The sequence below is a fragment of the Symphalangus syndactylus genome, chromosome 15 (genome assembly GCF_028878055.3).
Source record: "Symphalangus syndactylus isolate Jambi chromosome 15, NHGRI_mSymSyn1-v2.1_pri, whole genome shotgun sequence".
Taxonomy (NCBI): domain Eukaryota; kingdom Metazoa; phylum Chordata; class Mammalia; order Primates; family Hylobatidae; genus Symphalangus; species Symphalangus syndactylus.
Window position 1 is genome coordinate 10115045 of NC_072437.2, and position 10935 is coordinate 10125979.

The 10935-nt window shown below is 46.1% G+C and overlaps 1 long non-coding RNA gene across 1 annotated transcript; it reads right to left on the reverse strand.

Annotated features, from left to right (window-relative positions):
- Window positions 1-1231: 1231 nt before the first annotated feature.
- On the reverse strand, window positions 1232-4743 carry LOC129463545 (uncharacterized). The gene is made up of 3 exons (XR_008651223.2): window positions 4519-4743; window positions 4105-4286; window positions 1232-3995 (listed from the first exon to the last, which is right to left on the reverse strand). It is a non-coding gene; the product is annotated as an uncharacterized lncRNA (long non-coding RNA).
- Window positions 4744-10935: the final 6192 nt, after the last annotated feature.

The window sequence follows — 10935 nt, forward strand, 5'->3', positions numbered from 1 at the left end:
GAAGTCAGATGTGACTCATCTCCTGCCTGTCCTTATGACCTGCTGGTCCAAACAAGTGGATGCATTGGTGAGAAAAGAAATGGAAAGAAAAAGGAAAAAGAAAAGAAAATACAACCTTGGTATTTACTTTTTTGGTGGTTTCTATGCTTGAGTGTCAAAATCCCTGTGCAGATTGGCCAAAGCAACAGTTTCTGGTGTGACCATGGACCCTGGCTGCATTCAGGTGCTGGTTTCTAATGGAGAAGATATTTCTTTTTGTGTCCAAGAGTCATGGGTTGGGTGGTCTGAGGGTGAGATGATGTCAGGGATCAGGCCACAGGGTGTAAATGCAGAAGGACTTTGACACTGCGGACTCCAAAGTCCTACAGGCAGGCTGGACACAGGCAGGCCCCAGCACAGGGCCTGAGATGGACCTCTGCATCTTGAATAAGATCACCAGTCCCGGTGGGTATTTCAAGGTTGTTATAAAGTCAGGCAATGGGACCAAGACAGAAGCTTTGAGGACTGAAACAGTGGTTCTATGAGTAGTTCAGTAATGCAGAATCAGGGCCACAGGAAGCTCAGCTTCTGCAAGCTGGTGGCTGCCTCCGTAAAACATGGGTCTTTACAAGGTTCGTGGCCGCTGCAGTTATCTGGGATGTGCACTGGTTTTTATTCTGATCACTTGTGAGTCTGCCTGTCTCCCTGTGTATTTAGTTGCCCTTCCATTGTAAAGGGTTTAGGGCTTGGGAAGGGCTGGATTCCTGCCCCCAAGTCCTCACCCCTCCCTTGGACTAGTGCCATTGGACTGTGCCTTGGTTGTGTCCATGGACAGTTGTGCATGTGAACAGGCTTGACCACGTGCCCAGTGCCCCAAGACATAAGGGCACCAAGCGCATCTCCTCACCCCTCTTGCTCTCCTGAGCTCTGTCAGGAGACAGTGTGTGTCATGTGGCCCCCTGGCCGTGAGGCTGATGGGTGTGGAACACACCCGAACTGAGCCCAGCCGACCCACCCCTGCAGCAGAACCGCACCAGCCCCCTGCCGGCCTTCAATGCAAAAAATAAAGGCTGTAGACCCATGAAGGTTGTACAGGCAATCCTGACCTCAGTGGCGGGGATGGGCTGGTGCCCTCCCTCGAAGTAGGAGGGACCTCACAGTCCATGATGACGCATTTAGTTCAGGGAGGGTGAGGACTTGGCAGCAGCGATCCCATCCACCCCACTGAGCCACCGAGACTGTAGCCGCTGACATGTTCAGAATTCATTTTATTAAGCAGCACAAATGCATGAATAGAGCATCTTCAGGTCCCAAAGAGTCCTGGGTGAGCCTGGGTTACATGGAGGGTCAGCCGGGAGGTCAGAGGAACCTCAAGATGCAGAGCTGGGCCTGTCAGGACAAGAGGGTCCTAGCTGTAGAGACTTCGATAGGAGAAAGAGAGGGCAGGGAGCCCAGCCAGTCATGTTTTTCTCAAAGCCCACCAACAGCAAAAGCAACAGCAGCAGCAAAACGCACAGACCTCATCATTCCTGCGGAGCTCCTTTCTGGAGTTCAGCCACCGCAACGCATTGCCTTCCTGTCATTTGAGTGGTGTGTGCCACATTCATAGTCATCGTTGGGGGGTGTCTCAGGAACCCCCTCACATCGCTGTCCCTTTCAATTATCCCCCATTTGATCTCCATCTTTGAAGTGGGGTTTTAAAAGCACATTGACAGCATCATTTGGGTGATTGGCCCCGCTATTGTACAAAGGTTTAAGGAGATTAGCTCAGCCCCTAGACAAGATGGGAGAACTTCATTGCTCCTTGGCACCCAGTCATTAATCTGTTCTCAGAGCCGCTTCTTGAAGTGGGGAGTGCCTGGGAGACAGGCTGCAGAGCTCAAATCGTGAGGCCCTTTGTCGGACACACATTCTCAACAGCACTCAGCCTCCACTGTGCACAACAACAGACATTTTCCTGAATTATGGGAGGCAAAGTCCATTAAGTGCAAAACTACGGTGGAAAAATGGCTTTCACGGTTTCCTGGGAGGTAGCCCCTGTGATTACAAATCCCACAAACTTTCATACGTGAGAATTCAGCAATAAACCCTGAATTTCCTGGGGGACTGTCTCTTGTTAGTTTTTATCAATACCAGCCTTTTGGAGTTCAAATGGTCTTCCTTGTGCTATCTGTAGTACTTCAACACCTTATGGTGCCACAATGCTATCATGGTCCATTTCTGAGCAAAACAGATACTCCACAAATGACGTAGGTTTCCGTCCTTTTAAGTCTTATTCTAATGCTGGAGAACCTGCACGCACATGTTTTTAATATATAAATGCCATGAGAAGAAAATGTACTGATGAATTGTGTTTCAAAGCTGTTTTCAAGTTTTTAAAAAATTCCTAAAACGAAGCCATCTCTTGTGTAGACTAAGTTGGAAATGGTGCTTGTCTTCCTGGACCAGCTCACACAGGCTGGATAAACCAGAACCGCTGAGTTAGGTTACCAAATACTGCAGGAACTAACCCCAGTATTGACAAAGCTTCTGTCTGCAGAAAAAGAGTTACACATATCCTCTGGGAATTCGGAAAACATCCTCCTTGTTTCCTTCAGATTCCAAAGTCTCTCTTAGTTTCCCTCCTCCTCCCTCCCACGAACTTTGAAGGGGGAATGGAAGTCAGGAGCAGTGGCTGCTAAGACACAGAGGGCAGAGCCCTGGGAACACAGGGCCTCCCCAGCAGCCCCAGCCCGGCTGAGCGGCACGATGGGCGGCTCTTGCGGGAGCTAGTGCTGTGGAAAGACAGATTCAAAATCGCTGGTTCTGATGGGCAGCGGGAAGCATGGCTCCCGTGCCTATTTGGCAGGGGCTTCCCTGGAAGTGGGATTGGACGCCTCTGGGTTTTGTCAGCACCTTCTTGCTGAGCGGGGTCTGGTGAAGCTGTAGAAGCTGGGGACCTTAAGTCGGTGGCCCTTTGTCAGAGATTCTGAATGGCAACCCGTTTCAGCTGTGAACCACAGAAGGCAGTTCCCGGCTCCTGCTGGGCTGCAGCCCGAGGTCCCTGGGTCCTCCCTGAGTCAAACCCGGGCGGGGGTGTGCTCGCCTTCATGTTCCACTCTGTTAGAACGTTTCCAAAGCAGCGCTCTTTGTGTCCCTGGGTTAAAAAAATTCTTTCCTGGAAGAGCTGTTGCAATTTTAACTTAAGCTTTCTTTTTCCCCTAAGACCCAACTGTGTGCCCACAGGACTGGACTGAGTGGGTGTCTGCAGCCAGCTCCCTGCGGAGTCTTTGTGACCAGTCCAGTTTACACTTGGCTTTCTATTTTCTCAGAAACTGTTGGTCTCCCAGGAGTCACGCCAGCTCCGGGAAGGTATGCTGTGTGGGTCGGTGCCACCATGAACGGGGCATGCCCAGGCGCGTCTAACCCCCACGGCTTCCTTACGTTCACCTGCTTTCCACGGGCAGTTTGATTTGGCTGACAGCTCAGGTGCTCCTTACAAGTTCTGTGGGGAAAATTGGAATCCTTATCTCATCAATTACATGAGAGAGGGCTTTCTATCAGATACCTCACCCCTTTCACATGTTCTTTAAAAATATCAGCAGAGATGAGTGAAATACTGTTAATAACTTAGTGGCTCAATCTCACTGACACAGAATTTCCAGACCCCTGATTATTTTCTGTGATGAGTTGAATTGTGTCTCCCAAAAAGTTCGTCCTAAATCGGGTACCTCTGAATGTGGCTTTATTTAAAAATAAGAGTCTTTGCAGGTATAATTAGATGAGGCCATATTAGAGTAGGGTGGATTCTAGCCCAATATAACTGCTGTCCTTATGAAAAGAAGAAAACATCGTATGAAGACAGAGATGCACAGGGTGGGCGCTGTGTGAAGATGACAGCAGAGGTTGCAGAGATGCTTAGAGAGCCGAGAATACCAAGGGCCACCGGCACCACCAGAAGCCAGGAAAAGGCAAGGAGGGTTCCACTCAGAGTCTTGGAGCATGGCCTCCCGATGCCTCGATTTCAGACTTCTAGCCTGCAGAATGATGAGACAGTAAATTTCTGTAGTTTTAAACCACCCAGTTGGTGCTATTTTCTTACTGAAGCCCTAGCAAATGAATACACCTTTTGTTGTGCACACTCACCTAGACTGGTAGATCTCTTATCCCCAGTTGAAGATAAGAACACCAGCCTTGGAGAGATTGAGCAGTCTATTCAGCGTCACACAGCTTTCCTGGAGCTAGAAGTGGTGCTTGAGCTGGTTGCTGTAGTTCTGGCCTCATCGTTTTGTTTGTTTTCTGCTTATCAAAAGGTACATTCCCCTGGTCTGTGAAGCAGGTGATGGAAAGGACCAACAAAATGATTCAACAAAGTTTTGAGGTGTAATTGCCAGATATCAAGTGTTAAAATGAGTTTTGTCAAGTGCATACATCCATATAACCCAAATCATGTCAAAATACGGAACTTTTCCATCACCCAGAGGGTGTTCCCTTCAATTACAATCCTCCCACCATTGATCTGACTTCTCTCCCTACAAGTCAGTTTTGCCAGTTCCTGACCTTTGTAGAGGGGGACTCACTCTATCTGTTTGGCTTCTTTGTTCTGCATTGTTTTAGATTGTCCACACTGTTAGGTACTCAGGGAATTTGTTTCTTTTTATTTCTGAGTAGTTTCATGATACGAATTCACCGCAATTTGTTTGCCCATTTGCCTGGTGATGGACATTTAGGTTCTTTCCATTTTGGGGCTATTATGATTAAAGTGGCTACACACAGCCACACTGCTTCATGGATATTGTTCTGTTTGTCTTGGGTAAATACCTAAAAGTGGAATTGTTGGGTTACACAATGCAGGTTTATTTAACTTTATAAAGCAACTGAGAAACCATTTACGAAATAGTGAAATCATATGAAGATGAAGGCATGTCTGCTTGCTGCCCTGTGACAGCCCCGTCTTCCTCCTATGACACAGCACAGTCTAATCGGGGTGAAAAAGTGAAATGGGTGCATTTGGCTTGGTATCTTGCTGATCTACAACCACACACAGACGGGTCCACGCAGGTGCTGGTTTTCACTGTCGTGTTTCATAGACATCCCTAGACCTACATATTAAAGTCTCTGGAGAGACAAAACTAATATGGGAAAACTTTATTTAGAAATACGGTTTTATTTAAAGATAGAATTTACTTAAATATAGAATTTGTACCTAAACATAGAATTGTTTTACTTAAATATGAAATTTGTTTTACTTAAATATAGAATTTTACTTAAGTATAATATTTGTATTTACTTAAATATAGAGTTTACTTAAATATAGAGTCAATTTCCTTGATTTCAAAAATAGCCAGCCCCTTTCCATAGAATTCACAGATGGCAGAAGCTACCATTAGAAAATAACATGGATGTAGGGAGCTTCTTGGTGTTTCCGTTTATCAAGCACATTCGCAGAATGGGCAGTTTCTTCCACATTCGATCTTACAGAAGGCTGTGGAGGACAACAGAGTAGAGAAACAGCAGGTCGTGTCTCTAAGGAGGCTGGCACAACTGCTAGTGGGGAGAGGGGAGAAGGATGGAAGAGGGCGAAGGAAGAGAGAGGAAGAGACACGGGGAGCCAGGGGGAGCGGCAGGGGAGGGCCAGGGGAGAATAAGAGGAAGTCCGAGAGAGATGAAGAGGGGAGAAGCAGGAGACACTGATGCTGTGGAATAGAAGAACATGGAATATCAGTGAAACACTCACAGAAGGTGACTCACAGAGACTGGGTCAGCATCTCAGGTGGATGCCACATACATGTGGTGGATGGCCTGGCTTACCCCATCACCACGTCAGGGACTGACCAGAGGACACAGAGGTCTGTCCTGCACACACCACAATGTGTGCACAGTGCAGGGGTACAGTGAATGTCCGCAGTGGGGGGCTGCGTTTCATCTTCAGCTTTGTGGATTCTTGATCGGGAAACCCAGCATCTCCCTGATGCCGACTACCCTGGAGATAATACATCCACAGAGCACAACAAGTCCTCGAGTAAGTTTTTCATTTCAAGGTGGAATGTTGCGCCTTGGGTAACCGTGTGTCCCCAGGGACTGCAGAATGCCACAGCACACAGCACCTGCAAGAGACCTTGCCCTGTAGTGTGGTGGGGCTGGCCCTGAGCACTGACTCTGCAATAACCAACTGTGAACCTGGGGCTGCGCCTCTGCCTTTCTATGCCTCAGTAGGTTCTTCTATGAAATGGGCATTATAATCATGGAGTATACAACATAACACAAACCACTGAGCCGTGTCCCCAGCATACAAGGTGTGCTCCAAGGACACCAGCTCTTATTATCAATACTTCTCTTTACTCTTTTATTATCATGAGAGGAGTAACAGGAACACTTAGCACTTAGCTACAAAGCATTCTATCTTTAGAAAGGTTGCATGATACAGGGTGGGTCCATTTAAGGCCTGGAATCTACCAGCTGTGACCTAAACTTGTTTAAGCTGTTATTTATTTTGTAAACCTATTAACATAAATTTTTGAATAGGTAACATTCATATGGTTCAAAAATACATAAGAAGTAAAACACTGAGAAATCTCTCCTGTTCCATTCACTCACCTCCTGCTTGTGCCCATCTCTACCTTCCTAGAAAGCCACAATCATTTGTCTTTATGCTTCTAGTATGTATCAATGCATATAAAATAAATATATTTTTATTCTTTTTTCTTGAGTTTTTTAGACCAAAGATTGCATAAAATTCACATGTCTGACATTGCTTTTTTATGATTAATTTAATCTACCTTGGAGATCTTTAAAAACCAATATGCATAGAATTTGCTCCATTCTTTCATTACAGCTGCATATATTGCATACTATGGATGTACCACACTCTAACTAGTCCTCTTTTATGGACTCTTGAGTTGCTTTTCTAACACTTCACTGTTACCAAAAATCTTGCCATAAATAACCGTGTACAGGCTTGTCTGTAGGGTATCTTCCTTCCCAGAATGGGTCAAGGAGTATCAGCATTTTAAGTTTTTTTTTTTTTTTTTTAAGATGGAGTCTCACTCTGTTACACAGGCTGGAGTAAAGTGGCATGATCTCGGCTCACTGCAACCTCCACCTCCCAGGTTACAACAATCCTCCTGCCTCAGCTTCCTGAGTAGCTGGGACTACAGGCATATGCCACCAAGCCTGGCTAATTTTTGTATTTTTAGTAGAGACGGGGTTTCACCAGGTTGGCCAGGCTGGTCTTGAACTCCTGTCCTCAGGTGATACGCCTGCCTCGGCCTCTCAAAGTGCTGGGATAACAGTTGTGAGTCACCACGCCCAGCCTAGCATTTTAACTTTTGATAGATATTGTACATTTTCCCTCTAAAACAGTAGCAATTTACATTCCCACCAGCAGTACACAAAGATGACTATTTCTCTTCAGCCTCAACAACAGGGTGTACTATTAAACTCACAGAAATGAGTCTAGGTCAAAAATACTATGAGTGAAGTTGAGCAGCTTTTCATCTATTAAAGGATCCTCTGATTTTTCTCTTTCTCAAAACTCTTGTTCATGTCATTTTCATACTTTTTATTGGGTGGTTAGTCTTTTTTAAAAGTAATTCTTTTTAGAATATCTGTGATGAAAATTACGTGTATTTCTGTCCTTGATTTTGTCCTCAATTTTGTTTATGGTATTTTAAAATTATTTTAATTAATATTCCATGTTGGCACATATAATTCCTGACACAAATTCAAAATTTTCAACTTTTTAAAGGCTTCTCTATATTGAATCACTAGTTTGCAAGTTCTGCTCTATCCCAAGACTGTGGAGGAATTCCCCCATGTTTCCATGGGACATGCTCATGGTTTCCCTATTGACATTTGGGTCTGCCATCAGTGGTGTGCTTGTGAGGGCCTGGAATCAACTGTGGCAGAGTATTTTTGCCATGAAATTGGCAAATGCCACATTATCCAGGGTTTTTTTTTCTTAGAGCCATTTAGTAAGCCCTTGTGAGCACGCTACTGCCTTTAATCGACTTGAATTTTTAACCAGATGTCTGCCACTTCACCATAGCAGGGTTAGTGCACCCCCTGGGACGGGAGGCAGTCAAGGGCAGGCACTGAGCCCATGAAAGGCTCGACAGAGGCAGCTCTGCTCCCCTATGACCTCCAGCAGGAAGCCCGCAAGGACCCATTTTCGCCACGTTCACGGAGCTGGACTGGAAGCCCAAGCTGGTCTAGCCGGCATGGGCAATCAGAGGTTGGAAATTGGGGGTGCCTCCCACATTTCTGCTGGATGCTGGGGCCCAGAGCATTGCGCTTCCTTGTCAATGACAATGTTGTGATAAGGGGAATATTGGGGGTGCATCTATCACCTCAGGAGGAAAAGCGTGAGTTTAATGGTGGAGGAAAGGTTGACCTTAGTATATGACAAATTGTTTGGTTTTTTTTTTTCAACTGTTTGAGAGACCTAGATTTTCTTTAATGTTCAGGTAGGTGGGGACCAAGGAGGCAGCCAGGACAGAAGAATAACCACAGGGGTTGAGAAGGGCTCAAGTCCCAGGCAGGTCCTGGTGGCTCACGCCTGCACTCTTAGCAGTTCGGGAGGCCAACGTGGGTGGATTACTTGAGGTCAGGAGTTTGAGACCAGCCTGGCCAACATGATGAAACCCCATCTCTACTAAAAATGCAAACATTAGTCAGGAGTGATGGCACACACCTGTAATCCCAGCTACTCAGGTGGCTGAGGCATGAGAATTGCTTGAACTGGGAATGTGGAGGTTGCAGTCAGCCAAAATTGTGCCATTGCATTCCAGCCTGGACTACAGAGCAAGACTCTGCCTCAAAAAAAAGGGGGGGCTCAGGTCCCCCAATTCCTGCTTGGCACCCGGTACCCAGCTCCCATGGGAGACAGCAGGGACCACCTCCCAACTTCTGAACCTCCTGAGAGTCCATTTCATGTTATCTCCTTTCTTTTTGTGCTTGCTATGGATTGATCAGGGTCATTTAGTGGCTGTTTCTCTTCGTATTTTATTTAAGCCAAATTCTTAAATAAACATACCTTGGAGGTGCAGGCAGATAACACCAGTGTGAGATTTTCCTGAAGTCCTGAAATTTTCTAACAATGGCTCTACATGGAATTGTGTCCAGCACAACATTTTTTTAAAAATTAGAGTAATTCTCATAAAAATAGTCGTTGACTCATGTTCATACAAAAGAATTTTGCCTCTAATTTTTTTCCTTTCCTTTTGTTTTCCTCTTTGTGACTAACTCTTCTGCTCCCCATGCCCCAGATGAAAACTCCTTACAATTCTTCCCTTAAATAACTGTTGAAAGGATGATGGAGACGCTCCTGGGGTGACCGAAGGACAAAGGGGAAACCCATGGTAACATGAAATGAACTCTCAGGAGGTTCAGAAATTGTGTCTTGGGGTATTTAAAGCTCATCTGGGAAGAGCGTTAGATGCCTTAGAGGAACTTCCCCAAAGGGCAGGGAAGTGTCAAATTGGCCCCTTGCTCCGCTCCTGACTCCCCGCCATACAGGGCATTGCCGCACCTTGAGGGCCCAGCATGGGCGTTCCTGCCTCTGAGCCTCTCTCCCTGCTGCCCTTTCTGCCCAGCCAGGATGACCACCCACTGCCAATGTGAGCTCACGTGTCATCATCTGTCTGGAGGGTCCTAGTCCCCACCCGGCCTTCTAGGCTGTGTTGTTTCCCTTTTCCTTTCTCACACCACCTTTGCTCATTTCTGTGAAAGCACCTATCCCATCGCATACAACACTCGCCCCCCGCAGCGCATGTCCTATTGTGGTGCACTCTTGAAGGGTGGGCCAGTCTTATCGCTTAAAAAAATTTCCTTTGACTCCAGCTAAATGCACATGGAATATTCCAAGCAGATGTTTGAATGCATGAGTTTGCATGTGCACGCGTGCACACACACACACACACACACACACACGGCCCTCCATAGCAAAATGCATCACTTTTTCGTTATTTAAAACATTTAGATAATTCTGGTAAAATCATGCTCTGTTTTCCCCTGTGTTTTCTTCCTTGTTTTGCAATCCCCTTGTCTACCAAGGATCTCAGAAAAAAAAAAAAAGTCTTTCCCTTGGATAATGCTCGTATTAGCTTCCTCTTGCTGCTGTAACACATTGCGACACACTCAGGGGCTGAAAACTACACGGATGCATTGCCTTCCAGTTCTGTGAGTTGGAATCTGGCGGGTCGCGGGCTGCGCTCTGTTCTGGAGGCTCAGGTCTGGGAACCTCGTCCTTCCCTTCCCAGCCTCCGGAGGGCGCCCCTGCTCCTTGGCCGGTCTCAGACCTAAGCGTGCGCCTGACCTAGGAGCGCTTGAGCCAAGTCCCAGAAGGAAAACCCGCCCTTTAGCTGGTAGACCATCAAATGATGGCAGAGGAAAACACGCACGCACAAAATGTAATGGAAATGGATAGGCGTTTTCCATTAAAAAAAACGCACTATTTTTTCTCCTATATCTTCAGTATCTGTGTCTTCTTTTCTAACACAACACAAAATACAAAACTGAATAGAAAACAAATGTGAATTTTAAAAAAAGCAGTCAACTTGACTTATCACATACGTGCAAGCTATGTTCTAGGAAATATATGTCGGTGTGTTTTATGTTCGTTCAAATTATGTAAGTCACACAACAGAAGGAAATATTTCAATTCTTCGTGGTCTTCTATAAAGCACATAACTTACTGGAATTGTGGGTGCTCTACCATTTGCACACGTTTGAAAATTTTGATCAGATCCAGTTGGTTTTCTTATATTGCATCCTTTGGTTTTCTGATGCAGGGCCTGCAGCTGCATCTGCTTAAATGCTGAACATTTCAGGAAACTCCTTTCTGACCGTGGCAGCTTAATTCACCGGTAGTCACATCAAGATTTGAGGCACTTTTCTCCTGTTGGGCAGTCTCCGCCCTTCCTGCACCTTTTTGCTGCTGGCCAGGCCCCGCAGAACACAGAGCACACCTACGCCTCG